This window comes from Temnothorax nylanderi, unplaced genomic scaffold (genome assembly GCF_030848795.1).
Source record: "Temnothorax nylanderi isolate EJ_2023f unplaced genomic scaffold, tnyl_v1.0 TNYL_tig0101_pilon, whole genome shotgun sequence".
Classification (NCBI taxonomy): Eukaryota; Metazoa; Arthropoda; class Insecta; order Hymenoptera; family Formicidae; genus Temnothorax; species Temnothorax nylanderi.
The window spans coordinates 3,503-17,362 of record NW_027249163.1 but is presented as its reverse complement, the minus strand read 5'-3'; the positions used below and the strand labels follow the sequence as shown (position 1 = coordinate 17,362).

The window sequence follows — 13,860 nt, the reverse complement described above, 5'->3', positions numbered from 1 at the left end:
GCCGGTTCGTCGCGTTTGCTTCGGGAGTGCCGTTCAAGTATAATCGGACTAAAGGACTTTTTTAAACGGGAGTGCCGTACAGTATCGCGCGAGAAAGACTTTTAATGAAATTAGTCCGCGCGCGATTGTAGTTTATTATCCGCGAGTGTTTCTCGCGAGTGTCCTGTGCGCGATGAGAGGAGGAAGCCTGACGTCCTGAGAGGAGGAGGAGGTCTGAGAGAGACATCGGGCCCCGGCGGAGCAACCTTGGGGTAAGTATCATCTTTTATCTGCATAAAATTAATAGTTTTTCCTCATTTATTCGGAGTTTTATTTCGATAAGCTAAAACTAATTAGAAAAAAAGAAATTATTTAAAATTTTATAAAAATTTATTTTTGTAAATATTTTTTCCGGAAAATAGATAATTATATCAGTGAATCTAATTGAAAGACGAATTTAGATGCGCGTAAAATTATGTGTATTTTTTGAAACATTTATCATTTTCAGCGCCTCTTTAATTTATATCTTTCGTTTTTGTTACAGTATCATCGTAGTTACGTGGCCGAATTACTCCGCCCGTTGCGCATCGGATCGGTGAGTGACGAATTTTTTACAATAGTATGGGGTAACGAATTTGTGAGACCTATATTAGATATATTTATGTATTGTATCCACATAATAGTACTATAGATAAATGCGACTTCTTACAAATTCGTTGCTCTAAAATGGATAGACTAGATCAGACTAGGCTAAATAATTAATCCTGGAGCATCATCATTATTTATCGATTTATTGTGCTTACGGGAGAATGCATCCATAAGCACATACGTTATGTCGATGCATTATTTATTAATGCATCTAATGTTATTTGTATCGCAGAACATGCGAAGTATACCAGTCGCCTGAAATTTATAGGCAATTATTTAAATTTGGCAAATATACACGGAGAAAAAAATAATGTTGTATCAACAGCCTGAGTCTAATTGGAAATAATCTTGTTAATTCAATACATTATGCTTTTGTTTTAATGAAATAAAACAAGATTATTTCCAATTAGACTAATGCTGTTGATACAACATTATTTTTTCTCTGTGTATATTTTATTGAGGACGAGCATGGCCTAGTAGACAGCGCACTGGTCTATTGAGCCAAAGGTCCCGGGTTCGATTCCCGGTAGAGCTAGAAAAATTATATTCGCTCGTTCTCCTCTTCCGGGAAGATATAATCACGACGATTTTTATTAGAACGCGATTAACATAAAATTCTTTCATTTCTTGATAATATAATTCTGTTTTACTTTCCATTGCTGCTGTGTATTAATTCTTGGACGAATACATTAATTACGCGTATCATTGTAAAATTAAAAGCAAAATTAAGTCACTTAATTAAGATTTTATTAACGATCCAACGTAGTTGTTTATTTTTTTCCGATATGATTAACGCGCGCTTATTAACGATCGCAACGATTCGTAATCAACCGCAACATTATAATCATCTACCGGCGCTGTGACACGCGGCGCGACCTCCCCCCCTGCTCGCTCGACCGTATAAATCGGCGCGTTGTCTACCGGCGGCAGTGACACGCGGCGCGACCTCCCCCCCTGCTCGCTCGACCGTATAAATCGGCGCGTTGTCTACCGGCGGCAGTGACACGCGGCGCGACCTCCCCCCCTGCTCGCTCGACCGTATAAATCGGCGCGTTGTCTACCGGCGGCAGTGACACGCGGCGCGACCTCCCCCCCTGCTCGCTCGACCGTATAAATCGGCGCGTTGTCTACCGGCGGCAGTGACACGCGGCGCGACCTCTCCCCCTGCTCGCTCGACCGTATAAATCGGCGCGTTGTCTACCGGCGGCAGTGACACGCGGCGCGACCTCCCCCCCTGCTCGCTCGACCGTATAAATCGGCGCGTTATCTACCGGCGGCAGTGACACGCGGCGCGACCTCCCCCCCTGCTCGCTCGACCGTACAAATCGGCGCGTTGTCTACCGGCGGCAGTGACACGCGGCGCGACTTCCCCCCTTGCTCGCTCGACCGTATAAATACGGCGCGTTGTCTACCGGCGGCAGTGACACGCGGCGCGACTTCCCCCCTTGCTCGCTCGACCGTATAAATCGGCGCGTTGTCTACCGGCGGCAAGTGACACGCGGCGCGACCTTCCCCCCTTGCTTCGCTCGACCGTACAATAGGGCGTTGTTCTACCGGCGGCAGTGACACGCGGTGCGGGACTGCGCGACTTCCCCCTTGCTCGCTCGACCGTATAAATAGCGCCGTATGTCTACCGTCGGCAGTGGACACCGGCGCTACTTCCCCCCTTGCTCGCTCGACCGTATAAATAGGCGCGTTGTCTACCGCGGCAGTGACACCTGCCCTTCCCCCTTCAGTGACACGCGGCGCGATCGACCGTATAAATCGCGCGTTGTCTACCGGCGGCAGTGACACGCGGCGCGACCTCCCCCCCTGCTCGCTCGACCGTATAAATAGGCGCGTTGTCTACCGGCGGCAGTGACACGCGCGCGACCTCCCCCCTGCTCGCTCGACCGTACCGGCGCGTTGTCTACCGGCGGCAGTGACACGCGGCGCGACTCGCTCGACCGTAAAATAGGCGCGTTGTCTACCGGCGGCAGTGACACGCGGCGCGACTTCCCCCCTTGCTCGCTCGACCGTATAAATAGGCGCGTTGTCTACCGCGGCAGTGACACGCGGCGCGACTTCCCCCCTTGCTCGCTCGACCGTATAAATAGGCGCGTTGTCTACCGGCGGCAGTGACACGCGGCGCGACTTCCCCCCTTGCTCGCTCGACCGTATAAATAGGCCGTTGTCTACCGGCGGCAGTGACACGCGGCGCGACTTCCCCCCTTGCTCGCTCGACCGTATAAAAGGCGCGTTGTCTACCGGCGGCAGTGACACGCGGCGCGACTTCCCCCCTTGCTCGCTCGACCGTATAAATACGCGCGTTGTCTACCGGCGGCAGTGACACGCGGCGCGACTTCCCCCCTTGCTCGCTCGACCGTATAAATAGGCGCGTTGTCTACCGGCGGCAGTGACACGCGGCGCGACTTCCCCCCTTGCTCGCTCGACCGTATAAATAGGCGCGTTGTCTACCGGCGGCAGTGACACGCGGCGCGACTTCCCCCCTTGCTCGCTCGACCGTATAAATAGGCGCGTTGTCTACCGGCGGCAGTGACACGCGGCGCGACTTCCCCCCTTGCTCGCTCGACGCGGTGTTACGGTCACTCGTGGTGGTTTTAGCCGGTAGGCTGCGGGGAAATGGCGGAACTTTAATGTTCTGCTCTCTGCAGAATCCGGCACTCATGACATTACGCTCGAAAAAATTAAGCGTGTAAAAAATCTTGTCTATAAACGACGTCACGCTTATAAAGTTAAGCGTGTAAAAAATCTTGTCTATGAATGACATCACGCTTATAAAGTTAAGCGTGTAAAAAATCTTGTCTGCAAAAGACATCACGCTTGAAAAAAATTAAGCGTGTAAAAAATTTTGTCTGCTAAAGACATCACGCTGATAAAGTTAAGCGTGTAATAAATCTTCCCTCCAGGGGGTGGGGGGAGTCCTCCCGGACCCTTTAGGGGCACGGGGGAGCCCTCCACTACGGGTTTTGCGCACCCGGAGTACCCGAGCACACCAGTACCGCAATCTACGGCAGCCCTACGGGTCTGTCGTGGACCGGGGAGTCCTTTTAAGGACTCGCGAGGTAAGCGGCCTCTATAAAAAGTCCGCTCGGCTGGTCGGAGCCGTGAGGGAGGAGCTTAGGCTCTCCTAACCGACCTAAGGGAAGGAAAACCCTGACAGAAAACCGGGGGTCCGGCTGCCCTGCTTAGGAGTTTGTCGTTGGCTTCGGCCACCCAGACTCCCGCGTCGCGTTGTCTGCGGAACGACACCACGCTTAGAACGTTAAGCGTGTAAGAAATCGCGTCGCGTTGTCTGCGGAACGACACCACGCTTTTCTCAGTAGTGAGCGTGTAATAAGTAAATCCTCCTAAGGGTCTGCCTTCGGCGACATCACGCTTTTCTCCAGTAGTGAGCGTGTAATAAGTAAATCCTCCTCCTGTCTGCCTTCGGCGACATCACGCTTTTCTCCAGTAGTGAGCGTGTAAAAAGTAAATCCTCCTCCTGTCTGCCTTCGGCGACATCACGCTTTTCTCCAGTAGTGAGCGTGTAATAAGTAAATCCTCCTCCTGTCTGCCTTCGGCGACATCACGCTTTTCTCCAGTAGTGAGCGTGTAATAAGTAAATCCTCCTCCTGTCTGCCTTCGGCGACATCACGCTTTTCTCCAGTAGTGAGCGTGTAAAAAGTAAATCCTCCTCCTGTCTGCCTTCGGCGACATCACGCTTTTCTCCAGTAGTGAGCGTGTAAAAAGTAAATCCTCCTCCTGTCTGCCTTCGGCGACATCACGCTTTTCTCCAGTAGTGAGCGTGTAATAAGTAAATCCTCCTCCTGTCTGCCTTCGGCGACATCACGCTTTTCTCCAGTAGTGAGCGTGTAATAAGTAAATCCTCCTCCTGTCTGCCTTCGGCGACATCACGCTTTTCTCCAGTAGTGAGCGTGTAAAAAGTAAATCCTCCTCCTGTCTGCCTTCGGCGACATCACGCTTTTCTCCAGTAGTGAGCGTGTAATAAGTAAATCCTCCTCCTGTCTGCCTTCGGCGACATCACGCTTTTCTCCAGTAGTGAGCGTGTAATAAGTAAATCCTCCTCCTGTCTGCCTTCGGCGACATCACGCTTTTCTCCAGTAGTGAGCGTGTAAAAAGTAAATCCTCCTCCTGTCTGCCTTCGGCGACATCACGCTTTTCTCCAGTAGTGAGCGTGTAATAAGTAAATCCTCCTCCTGTCTGCCTTCGGCGACATCACGCTTTTCTCCAGTAGTGAGCGTGTAATAAGTAAATCCTCCTCCTGTCTGCCTTCGGCGACATCACGCTTTTCTCCAGTAGTGAGCGTGTAATAAGTAAATCCTCCTCCTGTCTGCCTTCGGCGACATCACGCTTTTCTCCAGTAGTGAGCGTGTAATAAGTAAATCCTCCTCCTGTCTGCCTTCGGCGACATCACGCTTTTCTCCAGTAGTGAGCGTGTAATAAGTAAATCCTCCTCCTGTCTGCCTTCGGCGACATCACGCTTTTCTCCAGTAGTGAGCGTGTAATAAGTAAATCCTCCTCCTGTCTGCCTTCGGCGACATCACGCTTTTCTCCAGTAGTGAGCGTGTAATAAGTAAATCCTCCTCCTGTCTGCCTTCGGCGACATCACGCTTTTCTCCAGTAGTGAGCGTGTAATAAGTAAATCCTCCTCCTGTCTGCCTTCGGCGACATCACGCTTTTCTCCAGTAGTGAGCGTGTAAAAAGTAAATCCTCCTCCTGTCTGCCTTCGGCGACATCACGCTTTTCTCCAGTAGTGAGCGTGTAAAAAGTAAATCCTCCTCCTGTCTGCCTTCGGCGACATCACGCTTTTCTCCAGTAGTGAGCGTGTAAAAAGTAAATCCTCCTCCTGTCTGCCTTCGGCGACATCACGCTTTTCTCCAGTAGTGAGCGTGTAATAAGTAAATCCTCCTCCTGTCTGCCTTCGGCGACATCACGCTTTTCTCCAGTAGTGAGCGTGTAATAAGTAAATCCTCCTCCTGTCTGCCTTCGGCGACATCACGCTTTTCTCCAGTAGTGAGCGTGTAAAAAGTAAATCCTCCTCCTGTCTGCCTTCGGCGACATCACGCTTTTCTCCAGTAGTGAGCGTGTAAAAGTAAATCCTCCTCCTGTCTGCCTTCGGCGACATCACGCTTTTCTCCAGTAGTGAGCGTGTAATAAGTAAATCCTCCTCCTGTCTGCCTTCGGCGACATCACGCTTTTCTCCAGTAGTGAGCGTGTAAAAAGTAAATCCTCCTCCTGTCTGCCTTCGGCGACATCACGCTTTTCTCCAGTAGTGAGCGTGTAATAAGTAAATCCTCCTCCTGTCTGCCTTCGGCGACATCACGCTTTTCTCCAGTAGTGAGCGTGTAAAAAGTAAATCCTCCTCCTGTCTGCCTTCGGCGACATCACGCTTTTCTCCAGTAGTGAGCGTGTAAAAAGTAAATCCTCCTCCTGTCTGCCTTCGGCGACATCACGCTTTTCTCCAGTAGTGAGCGTGTAATAAGTAAATCCTCCTCCTGTCTGCCTTCGGCGACATCACGCTTTTCTCCAGTAGTGAGCGTGTAAAAAGTAAATCCTCCTCCTGTCTGCCTTCGGCGACATCACGCTTTTCTCCAGTAGTGAGCGTGTAAAAAGTAAATCCTCCTCCTGTCTGCCTTCGGCGACATCACGCTTTTCTCCAGTAGTGAGCGTGTAATAAGTAAATCCTCCTCCTGTCTGCCTTCGGCGACATCACGCTTTTCTCCAGTAGTGAGCGTGTAAAAAGTAAATCCTCCTCCTGTCTGCCTTCGGCGACATCACGCTTTTCTCCAGTAGTGAGCGTGTAAAAAGTAAATCCTCCTCCTGTCTGCCTTCGGCGACATCACGCTTTTCTCCAGTAGTGAGCGTGTAATAAGTAAATCCTCCTCCTGTCTGCCTTCGGCGACATCACGCTTTTCTCCAGTAGTGAGCGTGTAATAAGTAAATCCTCCTCCTGTCTGCCTTCGGCGACATCACGCTTTTCTCCAGTAGTGAGCGTGTAAAAAGTAAATCCTCCTCCTGTCTGCCTTCGGCGACATCACGCTTTTCTCCAGTAGTGAGCGTGTAAAAAGTAAATCCTCCTCCTGTCTGCCTTCGGCGACATCACGCTTTTCTCCAGTAGTGAGCGTGTAATAAGTAAATCCTCCTCCTGTCTGCCTTCGGCGACATCACGCTTTTCTCCAGTAGTGAGCGTGTAAAAAGTAAATCCTCCTCCTGTCTGCCTTCGGCGACATCACGCTTTTCTCCAGTAGTGAGCGTGTAAAAAGTAAATCCTCCTCCTGTCTGCCTTCGGCGACATCACGCTTTTCTCCAGTAGTGAGCGTGTAATAAGTAAATCCTTCTCCTGTCTGCCTTCGGCGACATCACGCTTTTCTCCAGTAGTGAGCGTGTAAAAAGTAAATCCTCCTCCTGTCTGCCTTCGGCGACATCACGCTTTTCTCCAGTAGTGAGCGTGTAATAAGTAAATCCTCCTCCTGTCTGCCTTCGGCGACATCACGCTTTTCTCCAGTAGTGAGCGTGTAAAAAGTAAATCCTCCTCCTGTCTGCCTTCGGCGACATCACGCTTTTCTCCAGTAGTGAGCGTGTAAAAAGTAAATCCTCCTCCTGTCTGCCTTCGGCGACATCACGCGGCGTTAGGGTCACTCGTGGTGGTTTTAGCCGGTAGGCTGCGGGGAAATGGCGGAACTTTAATGTTCTGCTCTCTGCAGAATCCGGCACTCCCCCCGCCCCGCCCCGGGGAAGGGGGAGTCTTCCTCCCGAAAGGGGGGTCACTGGTCACTCAAACCCCGGAAGAATGGAGGCACTCCCCGACCAGTGGTGCTCCCCGATCGGTGGCACAGCCACCGTGACTGGTTGCCACTGCTGACGGGTTGCCTCCAGGACGTCGTGGGGATTCCAGTGATGGAAGATTTCCACCACGTAAAATAAAAAAAAAAAAAAAGGACCTAGTTAAAACGCAGGTAGGGAATAATTTTTAATTCCTTTCAGCAATTACATTTCCATTAAGCGAGAAAAGTCAAGAAACATTTCGACTATATTGCAAAAACGTTGTAAAATTAATGCAATATAGCTGAAATGCTTCTTGATTTTTCTTGCTTAAGGGATGAAGTCAAACTGCATTGCCACGAGTCTCAATGTGGCTCGAGACTCCTATCTGACCCAGAGGTGGAGGTGGATTTTGCGGCCGGAACAGCATGAAAGAAAGTGGTGAGTTTAATTGATTTTTACGTACTATGTCACTTATGTCCAAAAATTTTCTATCTCTTCTGTCTTTACTTAATCGAATCGTTCATTTGAATGTTTCAGAAAATAACGACGCAGAAGGTGACATCGGAGCAGCGAGGGAATCCTGCGTAGCTGACATTCCGAGCAGCCTGAGAGGAGAAGGAGGCCTAGGATAGGCATCGGGCATCGGCGTACCAACACTTCTGGTAAATGTTACTTTTTATTTTTTCTAAAGATATAGAATCTCTTTTTTCGTTTGTGCTTATTCAGTTGTTACATTAAATCGTGTTTCGAAATTTAAATTAGTAAAAAGAAATATTTTGAAAAATTTGATTCAAGTTGATTCTAACGTAAAGATTTTTTTCGAAGAAGTAATTTAAAATATAATATTAATCTGAATAACGAATAAGATGTTCGATGCGTGTGACAATTATTTAATCGATTCGATTATTTTTATGTTACAGAAAATATCCACGCGGGAAGGAGCAACGTTGCTTCGCATCGAGGGAACACGAGGGACATCCCGAGCAGCCTAAAAGAAGGTGGTGAGTGTAATTGATTTTCACGTACTATGTCATTTATGTCACAAATTTTCTATTTCTTCTGTCTTTACTTAATCGAATCGTTCATTTGAATGTTTCAGAAAATAACGACGCAGAAGGTGACATCGGAGCAGCGAGGGAATCCTGCGAAGCTGTGAGGTCGTATCTTACACAATTCGAGGTCGATTTTACACAATTTCCGGTTTTTCTGCTTAAACGCTTAGTCAGGCAACCCCGAAGCTAAATGTCTACATCCTATCTTGAAATAGATTACCAAAAATGAATTAGTTGTCAAAATTTTCTCGTATTTTCTCGTATTTGTAGATACGACAAATTTGCACTTCAAAATTATAATCAAATAATGAACAAGATACGACATATTTATTTTTAAATAACAATAATAAATGTTATTTAAAACTAAATATGTCGTAACTTGTTTATTTGATTACAATTTAAAGTACGTCGTATCTATAAAAATTGCGTTTTTGCGTTTGTTTTCCACGAATAATATCAAATTAAACAATAAAGCTGTATTTTAATTCCAAATCACTATACTTTTGAAAGTAAAGCAAACTATCTTGTTTGTCGCTTATCAACAAAACAAAAATTTACGAATCCTGTAAAGTGACAGTTTTTAAGATACGACCTCCCGAAAGATATCAGTCGATATACGATAGAAACAATAAAAAATATGAACAGGAAAAGATTTTGTCATTGTTGAAATGGAATTCGAACTTGTGAAGATCTATAAACGACAAAACATTTATGTTATTGAGTTATTGATTATTTTTACTGCCTAATCTATTGTAGGGTATATGCAAAAGTTAAGTGAAAAAGCAAAACAAATGTAATGCGTTAAACATATTTTAATGTACGTTGCTTTTTAGTATTATATTAAGTGTTATTTGCAATTGGGAACAAAGTTCTTTGGAAATTTTAAACGTCATCGCAGGTGATGACCATTACATGATTATAGGGAAGATAAGTATAGGAAGATTTTTCAATTTTAAAATATTTATTGTTATTTTATAATAAAACATTACATTTACATTCTCTCACTTTATGAGATTTTACATTATTTTATATCACGTTTCACTTTATTAATAATTGGATTTGCCACAAAAAACCCTGTCTATTTTAGAACTATTTTAGGTTAATAAGCATATTAACAATAGATTGCGACAATTAGAAAATAGAAGGGACTTGAGTACTAATTCCGAACGCGACAGCACGTTTGATGTACGCAGATGTGTGGTGATCCCTTATGTGAAGGGCTTAAGCGCGGGCATACGGGGTACTCTTGAGAGAGTCCGCTGTGACGTGGTATATAAGATACCGAAAAAACTCAGTGCTGTCATCAGGAGGGGCAAGGACAGATTAGCGACTAACAAGGAAACTAATGTGGTTTACAAAATTGATTGTGAGAATTGCGACGCGTCTTACATTGGGCAGACGAAGAGACATCTCGAGACAAGAGTGAAAGAACATTTCAGCGATATTAAAAAACATGACAGCAATTTCTCTGTCGTAAGCAAGCACCGGATACAGAATGACCACAATTTTAAGTGGTCAGATCCGAAAATATTACACAAAGAACCTCACTTGAAAATGAGAGAGATCGCTGAAATGTTCTTTATAAAGAAAAATAAGAACACGATCAATTTAAAAAAAGATACGGAGAATTTAAATACGATATACGACAGTGTCATCATGTCAGTTTGATTGTTTATATTTCTACCTCGGGACACCTTGTTTCTTTCTTTGTCCGCTCAGTCTCCCAAGTACTCGCATACATGTAACATGTCGCAACGAAGAACTAGTCATACGCGAAATTCTATTATGAGATTCGTAAGTTTTTCTTGATCGTCGCTTTCTCTCCTCATATATCATTGTTGCTACAAATTAAGATTGGTCCACAGCTGACCTTTAGGGCCATGCGGGAACATGCTCGTGAACTCAGGAATCTGTACTAATTATGTGACGAGTCAATAGATGATAGGTATTGCTCAATATTTAATAACGTCGTTAACTTAATATTGTCTCGATTTATTTATATTGTTTTTCTTTTTCGCTGTTCCTGTTTCAGTTCGCACTTGAAAAGGGCTCGAATATAGAGCCGAAACGTTGTGCATTTTTGTATATATTGCGCCAGTTAATCGAGTAATAAATTGAATTGCTATTTTAGAACCCTCGCGTCTAACAACGAGACTTTGCTAAAATAAAAAATTATTGTTAGAGGATCAGAATATTCTACAGACATAATCCTCTAAGTCGACATTGTTTAGAGATACACTTTCTGAAACATTAGAAAAATATACTATATAGCATTCTTTCATTTGATTTCTCGGCATCCAGGACTTTTCTCCGTGGTGATAGTGGTAATGGTTACAATCCATTATTTTGAATATCCCTGACTCACATCCAGAAACTTGCAATTAGCTGGATCAGTAGTAACAAATTTATTTGTATAAAGTACTTCAATTGATATATTAAAATAGTTTATTATCCGTCATCACAGGGAGGTGCCTAGGATGTCGAAAAATCGAATGAAACAAAGCCATTTCGTACATTTTTCTAATTTTTCAAAGAGTGTATCTCTGAACGGTATTAACTTACAATAAAGGATTATGTTTATATAGAAATATTTCGATTCTCCAACAATAATCTTTCATTTTAAATCTTGTTACTAAACGCGAGGGGCCTAAAACCTTTATAAAAATGGGCAAAGTTCTTTGTAAGTGAGTTTAATGCCAAATTGGCAACAATTTGCTATTAATTTACTTACTGGATTATAAACACGCTGCTGTGTATTACAGACGGGTTGCAATCATATCTACCCATTAGAGAATAGATATTTTGTACTCTAAACGGTAAGATATAAATGCACCCATGTGCACATATGGGTAGCAATTTACTCCATTTGCACGAATTCTTGTATGAACACAGTGCACAAGATGACACTAATGCAGATAGATGAGCGAGCGTATATTTTATTTGCACATTATAAACAGCGCTAAGCGCAGAATGCATTTTGACAGTAGTCACTGCGGCGAGCGCAGAATGCATTGCATTTTAACAATAGTCACTGCGGCGAGCGCACAAAGTTTGAAAACAAATGGAATATTCAAATTTTATATCACGTACAATCATCGATAATTTCGAGAATTTTCTTTCTCTAAAAACTATAAATTCCTTCAAAAATTAGTTATTAAGACTGTATATTTGACATTAAATTAATATAATATAAGAACGCCATCAAGTCCGAGCTAGGATCTAAGTAGCAAATAATTTCCGTGTGAATTTCTAATACTATTTCCAACTAAACTGCGCGCCAACGAATTGTCGGTCTTGAAACACAGTTTTTTTCGTTAGAACAGTAAATTTACTTAAATAAATCGCAAATTGATTTAATTTTTGATGCTGATACAAATCGTATCTAACATCCCCCCTTTCCCCGAATATTACTGTAAAGAATTTATTGCGAAAAAATATTATCTCAGTCAGGGTTTTTCGCAATGAGTTGTTATGTAATACATATAAACTAGGAAAATTATTTGACAATCATTAAAATTATTCGCATATTTTCTAACAACTTTAGAAAAGTTAACGATTTGCTAATAAAAAATAAGAAATTATTTTCAAATTACAAAATAAGTTTCTTTATTATTATATAATAACAATAGTATTGTTCATTAATCTTCGGTCTCGGCTTCATATATATATATATATATATATTTTTTTTTTAATATTATATATTATATATATTTATATTTATTTATTTATTTATTTATTTATTTTATATATATATATAAAATCAATAAATATCATAAGTAATTAATAAGTACGACAAGACCTAGGTGCGCGCGCGCGAGCGTGAGCGTCGAGAAGCCTAGCACGATTCTCACCGGCTCGCGGCTGACCGAGCGTCGAGCATCTGACATCACTGCTGAAATCACCGGAAATAAGTTGGCGCTGGAAGTTCATATTTTTAATAAACTATAGCTCATACGATTGCTCCCTAATTGCTCCCTCAGAATCAACAATTGCTCCCCTTTTAAAATTATTATTTTTAAGATATTTAAAAAAAACGTAAAATTTATAACTTTCACTCAAAAACATATTTCTAATAACTCTATGCAATTAAATCCGGCATAGAACGATTGCTCCTTATTGCTCCATCATTATTTTAATGATTTATTGCATTTTTATTGAAAAATTAACAAATTAATCATTTCACAAGTGACGCCGCCGCCACTTATCGGCCGCCTATTGTAACTATGGCTCGGCAGCCATTGGTGGAAATATTTAACTAATTTTAATCAGTTATCTAATAATAAACTAAATTTTATTCATACCTAATTTACAAAGCATTCTTAAAGATACTGCTACAAAAGTGGTTCTTTCAATGCAACAAATTGTCAATCCACAACATCTTCAACACCTTCCATATCTTCATTATCTAACGATACAACTTCTAATTTCATTGACGTTATCCAAACACCGAGCCATGGCTACACATAATGTCTACACTATAGTGCAGACATTAAAACGAAACCCTGGCGTCCCTCGAATCGGATCACGCGGGAGTATTAACGGCGATCGGCCGCGAGGCCTCACGCCACTCTGACACGCTTGGCTGTAGAACACCGTGACCGCCGGGGCACGACCTCGGGGCACGCGCTCCTCCTAACCGAGTAAGTAAGGAGGAGGACTGATGGATGGCCGATGGATTAAACGCACGCCGGAGGATGGCTGGTGGATGGCCGATGGATTAAACACACGCCGGAGGAGGGCCGGTGGATTAAACGCACGCCGGAGGATGGCCGGTGGATTAAACGCACGCCAGAGGATGGCTAGTTGATGGCCGATGGATTAAACGCACGCCGGAGGATGGCTGGTGGATGGCCGATGGATTCAACGCACGCCGGAGGATGGCTGGTGGATGCCCGATGGATTAAACGCACGCCGGAGAATGGCTGGTGGATGGCCGATGGATTAAACGCACGCCGGAGGATGGCCGGTGGATTAAACGCACGCCGGAGAATGGCTGGTGGATGGCCGAAGGATTCAACGCACGCCGGAGGATGGTCGGTGGATTAAACGCACGCCAGAGGATGGATGGTGGATGGCCGATGGAATAAACGCTCGCCGGAGGATGGCCGGTGGATTAATCGCACGCCAGAGGATGGCTGGTGGATGACCGATTGATTAAACGCACGCCGGAGGATGGCTGATGGACGGCCGATGGATTAAACGCACGCCGGAGGATGGCCGGTGGATTGAACGCACGCCGGAGGATGGCTGGTGGATGGCCGATGGATTAAACGCTCGCCGGAGGATGGCCGGTGGATTAAACGCACGCCGGAGGATTGCTGGTGGATGGCCGATGGATTAAACGCTCGCCGGAGGATGGCCGGTGGATTCAACGCACGCCGGAGGATGGCTGGTGGATGGCCGATGGATTAAA

The 13,860-nt window shown here is 44.6% G+C and overlaps 1 long non-coding RNA gene across 2 annotated transcripts; it reads left to right on the top strand.

The window, feature by feature from the left end:
* The first annotated feature begins 7,182 nt into the window (after positions 1-7,182).
* Positions 7,183-8,839, top strand: LOC139775583 (uncharacterized). Of its 2 annotated transcripts, XR_011718877.1 has the most exons (5): positions 7,183-7,586; positions 7,728-7,833; positions 7,933-8,057; positions 8,316-8,396; positions 8,495-8,839. It is a non-coding gene; the product is annotated as an uncharacterized lncRNA (long non-coding RNA). The 2 variants fall into 2 exon arrangements; XR_011718876.1 differs by having other exon boundaries at positions 7,197-7,833.
* The last annotated feature ends 5,021 nt before the right edge of the window (positions 8,840-13,860 follow it).